Here is a 14152-nt window from a genome sequence, read left to right as displayed (position 1 = left end):
AGTTCATTTAGAGAGGGTTTGATTCTTTCTCCTTGAAGGTACACAGCTTACTAAAGGCTTAATGAGAATGTCAGTGCTGTTGCATATATGTGCTGCACTTGGAATTGGACAGTGTCACTTTAGAAATTTCTTGCCCGTTAGTGCAAATGTGTGTGTGTGCAGCGCAGGGTATGAATATTTGTGGGAATTTAAAACTTTCATGTGTGTGATGAAGAGGTGGTTAGCAAAGACACATGGCTAGCTTGACAGAAAAACCAACTGACGAGCCGTAAACACTTCTTTCCCCACACTGACAGTGCGGTGGCACCAAGCAGGGTGAAACTTTGAAAGTCAAGCGGTCCTTTATCCATCCCTGCTCTGACCTTTCTGCTAGGCTGCCCTGTATTCACTGGCTGTCAGTGTGAATTTGTCAGGAGCCATCCGTCTCTGTCCACCTCCACCCCCCTCCCCAAATCCCTACCGACCCATTAGCCGATAGGATCCGGGGGAACAGCGGCACGGCCAGCCTATGGGGGCCTCTCCTTCTTCCCTCCCTACTCCCCCTCAGCCCTGGTATCCACGTAGCACACAGCTCGTTCAGGTACCCCTGAGAGGAAGAGCTAGCTGGCTATATATATATAAATACAGTATGTAGCAAAAGCATCAACACAGCACTACTGTCTGACATGTGGCCCATGGGAGCTGCAGAGAGCCTGATAGCTGCTGGGACAGAGGGAAGGCTGGTGGCATCACTGCAGGGGTTGGGTAATGCTGCTGCGCCACACTGATGTGTAGTGTGTCAGCTATAACAGTGTACATGCTTATGGACCAAGAACCAGTTGCACCAGCTGACTGTAAGTTTAAACCTAGCCCAGCTTTATAATGTGCTCACAAAAAGAATACACTCCACTAAAATAAAAACCAGTCGAACAACACAACTTTACCAGCTTGTTATCTTAAAACATCAACTTTATTATATTGATGTAAATTAATATGTAACAAGCTTACATGATCTGTAGGCATTTTAAAAGTTTTATTCAAGCACCATTCTGGCTGGCTGAAAAAGAACCAAGCGGAGGTGGTAAAAACTGCAGTTCCTGAAATGGCCACTTGAGACGGGCTCTGAAAGCGCTGCCTAAATATGCAAAACCACAGAGCAGAACTTTTTGTGTGGTTGTGTATATTTTTTCACTGCTACAGTCTTTGCTGTCCTCTTAACCAAGTCACTCTTAAAACAGAGATTTTGAATCCTATTTAATTTCCACCTTCATAACAGCGGTAACTCAGCAGTTTAAATTCTGTTTAGGCTTTTCTAAAGGCGTAATCAGTATCAGCTCAAAGTGGATATGGACACATTTGACTGAAGTCTGGTCATCGGGCTTCTCCTCAGCTAATCTGAGTTACACAGCTGGACCTCTTGACAGCACCAGTGTGTTAAGACTTTTGGAGCATTTAAATAATCTTAAAACACGGTCTATTCTGCTGCCTGTCCAAGAACTTTGTGTTCCAGTTTTAGTGAGTAAAGCTCATTTATTCATTCATAAAATTTCAAATGTATAATTTGTATATTTATACCAAGCATGTTACTTTGGAATGATTAGCAGGTATGTCTGTTTGTGCTATGAACCTGTGCAGTCCATGGATGCTAACTGCTAACTAAACTAGCTGATAGCTTAGCGCTCAGTTCTATTGTCCAAAATTGGTCGTTTCTGACCCCAGAAAAAAAAATGACGGTAGAGGCTGAAAAGTTAAAATCAAGGTGTTCAAAATGTTTGAATAGCGAAACCCAGTTTAATTGAACAGACTGAAACTAGCTGATAGTCTGTTCAGTTTCTTTCAATTATGTTTTATTTATATTGCGCAAATTCACAACAACAGGTGCCTCAAGGCATTACATATTGTAAGGTAGATACCCTACAACATTAGAAAGAAACCTCAAAAATCACACAACTCAAAGGGGGACAGAGGGAAAGAGAACTCACTGTTAACAGAACCAGGCTCAGGAAGGGAAAGCCATAGTTAGAAAGTGCTTTGAGTGTTTAAAAACACTATAAGAACCACTCCATTTACCAGCTGAAGGTGGGTGTAAAAAGAAGAGAGCAGAGACACAGGACAAAAGCCATAAGTCCCATAAGAAACTCCACTGTTATCCAAAAGAGTCACTTACTTATGCTGATGAATCATTTTTAAGACTGCACGGGCTTGGTGAAGAGCAGATCTCAGGACGAGGACGTGGCAAACTGGAAGCAGAAACCGATACTATGATTGAAAGGGAACGTGAGGAGGAGAAGGTACAGTACGTTTGAGTTTGAAAATAGAGGGACAGATGGAGGAGGAGCGGGAAGGTGGAGGGAGGAGAAATAGACAGTGAAAGAGGGAGGGAGGAGGCAGTAACATGTGATTAATGGATGGGTGGTAGTGGGGAGGTTGAGGCAGACTGGGAGAGAGCAGAGTGACAGTAATAAAGTGAACCTGCCTCCCATTCATCTCCCTCAACCCATCTCCCGTCTGACTGGTAGGGCTTTACACACTGACTAATGCCACGCTCCGCATGCGGGCACAGACAGGCGTGCCACACACCGCTTGCTGGCTGCCGTACACCGCCACATAAATGAACACGCATCTTCTCATGGTCTCCCAACTTCAATCACCTCGCGAGCTCAATCATTCATCAGCATTGATAGTCTTCTCGAGATCAACGCTACCTCATCGGCTTTTATAGCGTCTAAATCATATTGTGTATCAGGGTCACCTGGCATAAAACAATTGCTATTGTCACTTTAACAACAGGTCAAACATGGCGACCGCGTTTGCTGCTGAATGTGAGCTTGTGACCTTTCCCAACTGGAATGTGTGCTCGGGTGCTTTTTTGTATCTGAGTCATATCATAACAGTGCGATGATTTGCTGGTCTTTAAAAGCACTTTGTCCTGCTTTTGTGAGATGATTCTGTTAGTAGGTGGGCTAAGGTAAACAGTGATGCTCACTGACCTTCCCTCTGGCTGTCTTAATGAGATGCATGTCCCAAACGTAGCCTCATTAACCTGTCCTGAGCTGTTTCAGGTCACGTGTTTTACATTGATTCTGCACTGGGGGAACATAACCTCTTCCGTAATAGGGTTATGTTAGGGTTGTTACCTCTGCTCATAACACACTGCCTTCACTCAGACTTTCTGTAATTATAATAAATTAAACATGGCTCACAGTGGAGAAGATGAACCTAAATATTCATCCTTCTGGAATTGCGCGTTGCATTTAAAATGAACCTTCCCTGACCTTGCTAGTGAGTCAGGAGCCTCATCCACAACCCTCCCAAATGAATGTATTATTAGAGCCACTCGGGCACATGTGCAGGTGAATGTAACATTGAAATAACTCGTAGATGAGCAATCATTTATCTTTCACTCAGTAAAGCGAGTCAATCACAGTGCTTCAAACCCAAAAGCCTACAGCGAAAATAAAATGTATGACTAAATTGGCTTAAATTACTTTGGCACTCACTTGATAAAAGAGCCTCCGTGTTATTTCAATCATTAGTGGTTATAATTGCTCCAAGGTATAATGAACACATTACTAATTGATAAGGAAACCAGTAACAGTAAAAATCCCTCTCCAACGGGCCCCACCTGCATGGGGTAAATCTGTCTTCATATCAGCCACATGACTTTTGCCCTGGCAGACAATAGATTAAACAATGAATGAATGATTTATTAGCTGTCGTTGTCATGCTATTTAGATGGATGGCTGTACACGCGGCATGACCTCACTTCCTTGTTCTTTGCCTTGTATACGAGGGTATGAAGATAGGAGGGGGGTGGACGGGTAGATGTTGCCAGGGCGGGGTGGGTCAGGCACACCACTGGCCACTGACAGGACCCAGCCACTTGATCAATGATCCCTAGATTCGATATTGCGGAGAGGTGTGAGGCAGCTGCATCTGAACATCAAATACATATGGAGGGACAAAGGTGTGTGTCTGTAAACTGCACGTGTCTTTGTGTGCGAGTGTGTGTGGGATGGAGTGCAAAGCCAGAAAAGTAACTACCTTTACTCTCTCCAACCTTACCTCCCCTCTCTTCCTCTTTCTCCCTCTCTCAAATGGGTTATTCTGGCGATGGCCCTGACAGGCCATGGTTTGGATTTTGATTTATGTTCCTGTGAAGCTCAAATCAAAGGTTCCATCTACTCCTGCTTTATGGCAGCTGGGATGATGAATGGTGCAGTCTCTCGGTCAAACCAAGCCTCTGTGTCTTTGCCCCACATTTTAATTGCTAAAGTAGCCAGTCATCGCTCAGCCCTCCTACCCTCTCCCTGCCTCCCAACCTTATCCTTTCTCTGCTTTTCAACCCATTGTCTCTCGCCCTCTCTCTAATTCACGCTCAATAATGTACCTTTATCTCTTCAAAATGTCTGGACTGCCTGAACTTTCCCTGATAGAACTTCAAATTGGCAGCTAAAGTGGATCCACGTGAGAACATTTTTGATCTACCAGTAAGCGCTGAAGCCTAACAGATAGCTCCTACTATTTAGAAACGGTATCCGTCTTTTCAGCTGGCATACATTATTTTACACATCCAGTGTTAGTGCATGATATACAGCAAACAAGTCTGATGAAGGGGAAAATTCATTCCTGCATCAACATAAAAAGCCACTTTATTTGGAGGAAGAATGCGCAGATGTCAAGCTCTGATAGAGTTTATGTTTTCTCACTATTTTTCAAAAGTAAACACATTCTGCGGTACATGACATTACTAAGTAGGTTAAGTATAGCCCCAGGCCATCATCCATCAGTACAGAATGAAGCGAGCATATTCTGCTCGATGAGAGGTGAAAGTTTTCCACTGTGCCACGATGACATTTAATTTTTCACATCTCCTGCGTGTTCCTGGGATGAATTTTGGCAGACCTGGTGCAATTTAGCTGCTTGGCAGTTTGAAATTGGGCGATGAATCACAACGTGGATTCAATGGGAGCCAGTCAGTGTACAATATTTTCTCTGTGTCAGACTGGGAAGATAGAGAGAGAGTGCGAGAGAGATACAGAGAAAAACAGTGAGAGAGAAAGGGAGGGAGACAGAGAAAGAGAGAGCTGCAGAGGCTTTAGATTGTGTTCTCCAATCATCTTCCACTCACACAGCCTATCATCCCTTCCTCCCCCTTCAAAAAACAAAGTGCCGGAGCCGACCATTATAAGAGAAGCCGTGTGTGGCTGCAGATGTCGAGCAATGGCGGAGGTCTTTAAGGTCTGCAGTTGGATATTTTGACAAAGAGCAGTGAAGAAAGAAATCAATAAAGTCAGGACTTTGCCAGTCACCGAGCAGAACGGCAGAGAATGCAAAGCTCCTCTCCAACCCCTACGCAAGCTCAAAATGAGCAAGCAATAGACTGACACCGCCTCTGACATGAGTCATTTATTAGCCTGGCAGTAGAATATGGTGGATTGCACAACTGATGGTCTGTAACTGGGAAGACCACACCTGAGGAGGAGCCCTGTTATAGCACGCGTGTTGGCACTAGACTGGGTGCTCACGAGTTAGTGTGAAACATGCTGTATCTGCGCTCTGTGGTATCTGCTTAGGGAAACATCCAATCTACAACATAATCCATATCGCCAGGCATCACAAAATGTGCTATAGGCTTTCTTAAAGGATTGCGCTCAAGCCTCATGTTTGCATCATCTGCTCCGCTGAGCACTGAAAAATGATCACCTCCAGTGGTGCTGTTGAGTGTGTGTGCAAGTGTGTGTGTCTCTGGTGCTCTGCACTTTGACCTGCAGCTGGAAAGGTCTATGGAATCACATGCATCTGAAAGCCCCTCATCTACATGCAATAAATAATCACAAATAATAGCACTGGTACAAGTAGAATAACAATCAATGATTAAAGAAAGGGATTTCAGAATAGCACAAATTGTATTCATGTTATATGACAGTGTTAACAGGCAGATAGAAGGCAGGTAAGGTAAACGTTTCATTTATGTTCAGTCTTATTGCTACGTGTAAAGAAGCCACTGTCTATGAGATTTATTGAAGATTCTGATTAAACAAAGGTTTTACCACCTGCAGAAGAACTTAAACTTTATGTAAATGCATAGTTAGCACATTCTATCATTAAACTTTTTTTTTGATTGAATCTCATTTAAATATCCAGGCACATTAATCATTTTTTGCAAAATTCTTGAGAAAAAAAGAAAAAATATACCCAGTTTTTAATGTATTTTTAAATCAAACACTAACTGCTGGATATTCAATTCGAAATGAATCAAAAATATACATTTGTGGCATTTTTCACATTTTTTTCTTTATTTTGGTAACATTTTCTTCAGCAAATGGGGACCCAAAAATTGGATTTGACTTCAGAGAGGAAGCACTTTCTTTTTTTAAGTGAGACTGATGACAGTTATTTTCTGTCAGAGACTTCTGGTTTTTTGTTTGTTTGAACTGGTTTAAAGTGAGTTGGAATTCAGATGGGTTGCTTGCTAATGCCAAACATATACGATTAAAGCAAACAAACACAGTTATGATAAAGCAGAATAATTCAAGTGTTAGCAAATAATAACAGAAGATATTTGCTCAACAATATGGAGTTTGCTTGCTGCCTATTACTTTGGAAATCTTTAATTTCATAGAGAAATACTTTAATACCAACTCATTATGTCTTGACCTTTTGATCAACAAGCTGTATATGAGACCTTTGAGCAACTTGAACAGCTAACATATTTTTGTACCATAACTTGTGTGTTTTTTCAGTCTATTATAATAGATTTTTGGGTCTTTTTGTGGTTTACTTCAAAATAAGGCAAAGAAAACTTTCAAACATTTCAAAGAAATCATTTTTAGATGATGGAAGGAAATTGCAGTTTCTCAGCTCCAAACTTCTATCTGGAGACTTTGCTGAGAACTATGCTTGCTGGATTTTCTTTATTTCTTCTACCTTTCTCAAAGTGTTAGCCATATGTAATGCAGCTACTAAGACAAAAGCCACTTGCAGAGTACTTTGGCCTGTCTACTTAGCTCAGTGATATGCCAGTACTCAATATGTGCGAGCCTCCACTTCCACAGTTTAAAATCAGATTACCCAAAAGGGGGAAAAGGAAAAGGATGGTGCTGTGGAATGGCCACAGACCAGTGAGTTGTCAAGGCCATTTATGTTTGGAAGACAAACTGTGAGCAATGATGGAAAGAGGAGAGTGAGCAGAGCTCTTTTTAAACAATCTAGTGATCTTGGGGTACAGATGCGGCCGTATTTCCAAGAGCAGCATTTATCTCTCACCTTTGAGTGCTTGCATATTGACTGACAAACAAGGCGTATCTCTCCCTCCTACAAAGTGACCCTATGTCTCCTTCCCACCTCTTGCAGTTACACACTTTATATGACATCAGTCTGGAAAATGTGAAGTGAAATCTCTTTGTGCGTGCATGTGACTTCAGATGTGTTTGTGCATGTCATTGTACGTACATGTCTGAGGCGTGAGGATGATTCAAAGTGCCATTTCCTTGTGTGAGGACAGCCTTCACAAACACACTCGTCATGCAGAAGATGTTGTCATCCTCCGCCTCATTGTTTGTGTAAGTGATGTCTCCAATCACCATCAAACACGTGGAGGTTTCACCCTCCCTCTGTCACTCTCCTTCTCTGCCTTCTCCTCCAATTGTACAAATTGTCCCATCGTCCTTCTGCTCCTGCGGTCTCACATCTCTTCCATCACTCTCTGCTCAAGAGGTTGTTCTTAAAGGGACGTTCAGATAGCAGCATATATACACGGTGATGTACAGAACAAGGAAAGTGCCAAACCTGGATTTGGGTCTCTAGTCTATATCTTTGCAAACAAATGTGCAATTCAGCGAGAGGCCTATAGACAAAACAAAAAATTGTGTGGAAATGAAATAAAAGGCATTTTCTGAGATGAAATAGGTGACATAAACACGCACATAACTATGACAGAAAGGAACAATTAAGATGATTCAAACCACACTATTAATTGTGATCAATATAAACAGTATATATGTTGGTATGTAAAATAATAATGTGTGTATTTAAGAGCACATTCCTTGGAAAATGCCTAAAGTTGCAAACAGAACTGTGCCAACGTTTTAGGGATTTAGATGCTCAATGAGCCAGCTTGTACTGAGGCAGCCAGTGGATACGGAGAAAAAATGTGTATTTGAAGGCCACATTTTACTACACCGAGTACAAACTGTTATTCCATGGAATACAATGTATGACAAACCACCATAACGCAGTACTTCTGGGAGCCCAGAATTTATCACATAATGTTTTCAAGGGAGCCTACGTCTTATTAAGATGAGCCAAGTCCCACTCTGTAGTCTCCGTCCTGGCTTTGGCATGAAAGGCAGGTCTGGTGTTGGCTCACTGTATGCATTTATCTTGTGCACACAAATTAATCAAACAGTGGAAAGGAATTCATCGAAACTTGCACGCAGATGAATCAGCATGTGTGTGAGATCATTCATTTCCATATAACATTTTAATTTAGGTAAATTGTGGACTAAAAAAAAATCTGTGGTTACACGAAGAAACAAAAACAAATGAAAAAGCCTTAATCAACAGGAAAACTCAAGTAGAACAATTTATGTCTCCTGTACCTGGAAGAAATTACATTCATTTATTTGTTTTATAATAACTTTACTTTGTATTAAATTTACTGATAAATGAAACCTGTCCAAGGAATTTTCAAAATCTCATTAATTTAATTTTAGCACATGAAGCTTGTGCTTATCGTGCTTATTGTTACCAGTTAATGTAATTAGTATGTTGACTTGGTTCATTATATGTTATATATTATTTTTAGAATATGTAAGAACAAGTAAAATAAAAACAAACTAACTAACAAATATAATCAGGTATAATCAGTTCAAAGAAAACATCTCCAAATGTATACATTTTGAGCTTTTTACAGTGTGTGTGTGTGTGTGTGTGTGTGTGTGTGTGTGTGTGTGGGGGGGGGGGGGGGGGGGGTGCATGTGTGTGTTCGATAGATCAAGCAAACAATTTAAAACTGCAGGTGTGAACATAAAATGACATTTACGAATCGCATCTGCGCCAGTGCGCATGTGGGCTTTGACACTCGTAAATAGGACTGAGCTGAATTGGCATCACAGAGAGAATATAAAAGAAATATTCCAGTTGTGTGCTGCAAATATCTCTGTAGCTGTTTTGTTTCTGTACATAGGCAAGTACTCCATTAGCACTGTCTCTAGCTGTTATAATGGAGCCGGTGAAGGCTTTTGGCAGGCCCATTACAGGATCCCCAGCCCCATTCCACCCCACCCACCCCTCAAATATCTCTTCTCATTACCTGATCGACCTGTTAGCATTCGTTACCAAAAGCTGTGGCCGCTCCCCGCAGAGTACTTCAGATAGATTTCCCATTTTAGATCAGAGCAAAGTGGAGTCAGCTTCGATTGGAGCCGACATCGGAGGAGTTCTTCAGGGCAAACCAGCTGTGACTGGGCTGATGTGTAGCTGTCACTGTGTCGTGACATGATATAATATGAAATGATATTGAACAACGCTGGTTTGGCACTAAATTGTTAGCAGGGCTTCAGGTCTGACAGCAGCCAGTTTATGGCTTTAATCCCAAGGTCCTTTAAACCTTGTTTGACATAAATTGAGTTTGGCTTCTTGACAGGGAAAAAAGAGCAATGACAGAGAAAACAGTTTCTGTTCTTCTGTCTTGTTTGGCTCAAACGGAAAGTTTTTTTCTGTCTGTGTAGTTTCATGAGAATCAGTAAATGTAGATGTTAATGTCAAAGCCACTCAGTGGAGTGAATTCTGCATCCTTACTCCAGAAAAGCACGACATGCGATTTTACTCCATATGTACAGGTCGATTTACACGCACTGTATGCTTGCACTAAACAGATCGCTGTCCACACTGCATCAACAGGCCTTAAATTAAAGTACTAAAGCCAAACTGCTTTGGACGGTCATCTCTCTCAATGTTGGGACGTTGACATCAGCCAGTGATCTGTGATAAATCTGCTATGTAAAGCTCAATGAAAACCCCGAACACAGGTCTGAGGAACCCGTTACCATGACAAATGCTCCGACTGACAGCAAAAGATAAGACTCATCCTTCACCTCAGCTCAGCCTATTTCTCAGCAATAATGTTCATAATAGAGTGCCCCGGTGTCGTTATTGTGTGAATAATTTAAATAGTGATTTAGGTTACTGGGCACTGAGGTCAGAGCCACAACATCTACATCCAGTACAGCTTTACTCTACACGTATGAGAGGGACTTTCCTACCCAGAGGGAAAATGGTTGGAGATGACCGAGCTGCAATGATTTGGTGTGTGGCTTAATTAGATGTTCCGCAGACATCTGTTTTTAAGGGAAAACTGCAACTCTGGCATATTAATTCACTTTGTAATGAATGACTGAATGTCAGTGCAGGCCATGAAATCACCAAGAGAGAAGTATGTGTGTATGAGTGTGTGCAACACAGTGATGCTTTTCCATCTGTTTGGCAAAAACATTCTCCCAACACTGGCACCATCATTGTGCAGTAGCCAGAACAAGGAGGGATTCAAGATGGCTTAAAGCTGATTGGAATGCCATTTCAATGGAGGAGGGAAAAAAATGAAACAAAGATGGAGTGGACATTATGCTGCTGAATCTTAGTTAAGGACGCTTCACAAGTGTGTGACAGTGTCATTAATCTCGTGAAATTACAGAAAGAGAAACCAATACAACAGAATCACGAGCTGCTAACAGAAAATGTGTTCACTTTTGGTGTGGAGGAATCCTGCAGATACCCACATACAAACATAAGGATGTTATTCTGGATATAGAAATATGCAGGATATAGAAATATCACAGGACTGGAGGCATAAAAGCAGCTTGCACTAAAATCTGGTTTAATTTATTAAAGTAAATATCTTTTCTGTCCTTTAAATGGAATTAATGAATCTACACATGTATTTTTTTTTCTCCGGCAGGATAAAAACAGGCAGCAGCTTCTTCCCTGTGACTGACTGACTGCAGTCCAAGGAGACCACTTGGCACCTGGAGTGACAGGCTGCCATCAGCGTGTAAAGATGCTAATATGAATTCTGATCACTCACTCATATAGGCAAGGGAATTACTGCCCATCACCAGCTTCTAGTGATTCTCCACATATGGCAAAGTCAAGGGGCACGGTGTAAAACCCAGGCAAATGGAGTTGGCACGACAATCAAAGCCAGATTCTGCTTGACACTTCCTTCCTAAGTGATAGTGCTGCAAGATGTGCTCTGTAATGTAATAAATTGGGAGCTCTGCCCTCAAGATTTCAGACTGATGAGAAATTTCTATGACAAATCCATCGCTTAAACTATCTCTGTCCTTCAGTCTTCACGCCTGCTTGAGCCCAGGGGGGTCAAAGGCTAATTACCAAACAGGATAACAGGCAGAGGAGGAGAAAGACAGCACATTCATATTTTTAAAAGGTGTAAATTTATGCAGATTATTGCTAAGAGTGGAATGTCTTTTAACTCTAATTTAAGAGGAAGAAGCTTGACGTGCATCCATGGACGGGAGCTAGCAAACTTTAACAGCATGTCACTGTTGATACTTAACTTTGGTTTGTTTCATCTAAGGGATGAATAAAACAAGGACAGATTGTTTTTCCAAAGAGGTTTTACTTTCTCATACTCACCTACCTCACCTGTTTTGCAATAGTAATAAATAAGGATCTTGAAGCTATAGCTATAGTTGACGTACCCGTTCACTAAGACCTTGTACAGACCATCTTTTTTGCTACCAAAAGTCCACATAAGATTTCACCGTCATCGAAGAAAATAGGTTTTGAGTCTAGTGTGGGACCATTAGCCTTTCACTTTGTTTTGTAACGTTTTTTTGAATTTCAGAGACTGTTTGATTAGGTTAAGACAGTAAAGCTTGTGTTTAGAAAACGTCACATTTTGGCTTAAAATTTGAAATGCAATCCAAATGTTTTGACACCATGCATAAAAATATTAAGATAAGTCAAAAAATACCTTAATTGACACCTCTATATAGACTGCAAAAGCAAGGGTCCAAGTTTACTGGGGCCCCGTCTCGTAAGGATTATAAACCAAAAGAACCAAAAGAATAAAACTGTTGATACAAGTGATAAAAATAAGACGCAGCGTGTCTTCAGTCTCCTTTAGATATGAAGCACTGTACAAAAGTTGTTGGCCGACTCTCATTTTTTTAATATTTTGTTTCCAAGGAGTCCGGCTAATAAATGTATTCTTTTAGTCCTTATACCCGTCCATTTTCAGAGGATTGATTTTTTTTGTTGGGCCACTAAACCCTGACCTATGAATAATTCAGGCACAAAAAAGGCACCTAATGGGATTAACCAGTGTTGTGTCTACACAAAACACACAACTTTTTGCCAAGACACGCGCTGGAAGGCAATCAGTCTTCCACACATTCTGGACCTCAGCAATATTGAAGCAGTGTGGGATCAACTTGACAGAGAACAGAACAAATCACATCCAACATCCAAGAAAAACTATGGAATCTGCTTCAAGACACCCGGAGAACTTTTCCTGAAGACTGTTAAAAGAAATTGCAAGAAAGTTTGTGTAAAGGAGTTAAAGGTGGTCCAACCAAATATAATTAACATTTGTTAGAAATGTAAAAACTCTATTTGGTTTACATATTGTATACATTATGTTTGCATGTTTCAATAAGTCACTGTGCCTATTTTCCATTTTCCTAGCATAAAAACAAAAAGACAAACCAAAAAAAAAAACCCAAAGAAAACAAGAGCTTGCTAAAGTGTTTTGTATTGTATACTGAAGAACTCATTCACACAGGAGGGGTTCAGATATAGAGCATCTACTCCTCCACAGTGAAAGGAGCCCGCTGAAGTGGGTACCTCTTAACTAGGATGGCTCCTGGTCACCTCCTGGGTGAGGTGTTTCGGGAATGTCCTACTTGGAGGAAGCCCCAGGACGTGGAGAGATTGAATCTTTCAGCTGACTTGCAAAAGCCTTGGTGTTCACTCCAGGAGAGATGGAGGAGATGGCTGAAAAGAGAGGGAGGTCGTGCCTTTGCTAGACTGCTGCTCCTGTGACTAGGACCTAGATAAGCAACAGAAAATGGATGGATGAATGGATTTAAATGGGAATGATATCCTCTTCAAGGTAGTTTCCTTGTGCAATTCTGGACTTTTTTCAGTGACTCTGTTCGTTTGTTCTGTCTAATTTTACTTGCGGGATCTCAGTTTGTAAGAGAGAGTAACTGCCCTTTTGCAGTCTAACCCATGAGGAGAAATTCACACTGGAAAGTCCAGTGAATGTAGGAAAAAAAGATGAGCACATTTTTATGCTTCTCAATTAATGTGCCGTGCAGGAAAACGAATAGCAAAGCGATGACACGGTACATGTTGATTACAAATTTGTGACACATCACAAACAAATGTAATCTGATAGAAAACATGTTTCTGTTTAAATGTCAGTGAGAAGCCAGCTGTGTGAGAACATCATTTTAGAAAAGAGGATGAACATAAAGACTGGAATGGGTTTGTCTGTCTGTCTTTTGAATATAGTCACGCCCTTAAGTCCTCACTGGGTGTAGTGGTTATGTAATGGTGTCATTAAAGGTAATTCTCTTCATTTTACTATCAAATAATCTTCGCTCAGATTTGAAAAGCCATATATTGCGTTATTTTGTGAGTTTTCACAGATAATAGTCAGTGGTTTTGTCACTTTTATTCATATTTTATATTATACTAAGCTAATGCTAACTATTCACTGGCTATAAGTTATATTTTGCAAACAGACATGAGAGTGATGTCAGAGGTCTTTCTTCCCTCTTTCAGAGAGTGTCCCTGACAGACTGTGTGTAAACTATGAATGCAGCTTGCAGGTCAAGTTTAGCCAATGAAAGCATTTTAAATCTTCATTAATTGGAGTGGACAGCAGGGGGCACTCCACTGGTTGCAGTTATAAAGTCTACAAAAAAAGAAGAAGATCAAACTGCTGATTCGATAAAGGGTTCAGTAAACATTGATGAGCATATGTTGTCACTCACTAGTTTCAAGTCTTCTTCAAACCAAAATGCAAATGACTTTAGAAGTTATAGTAAAACCTGACAATAAGGCTTCTTTAAATTATGGCTCCCTTTCAATTTAAAAGTCTTTGCTGTGTGGCCACGCTGAGTTTCAGAGCCGTACCTCG

Source organism: Perissodus microlepis, chromosome 7 (genome assembly GCF_051167445.1).
Source record: "Perissodus microlepis isolate ML-2025 ecotype Zambia chromosome 7, ASM5116744v1, whole genome shotgun sequence".
NCBI lineage: Eukaryota > Metazoa > Chordata > Actinopteri > Cichliformes > Cichlidae > Perissodus > Perissodus microlepis.
The sequence above is the reverse complement of the archived record's forward strand: the minus strand, read 5'-3'. Positions refer to the sequence as shown.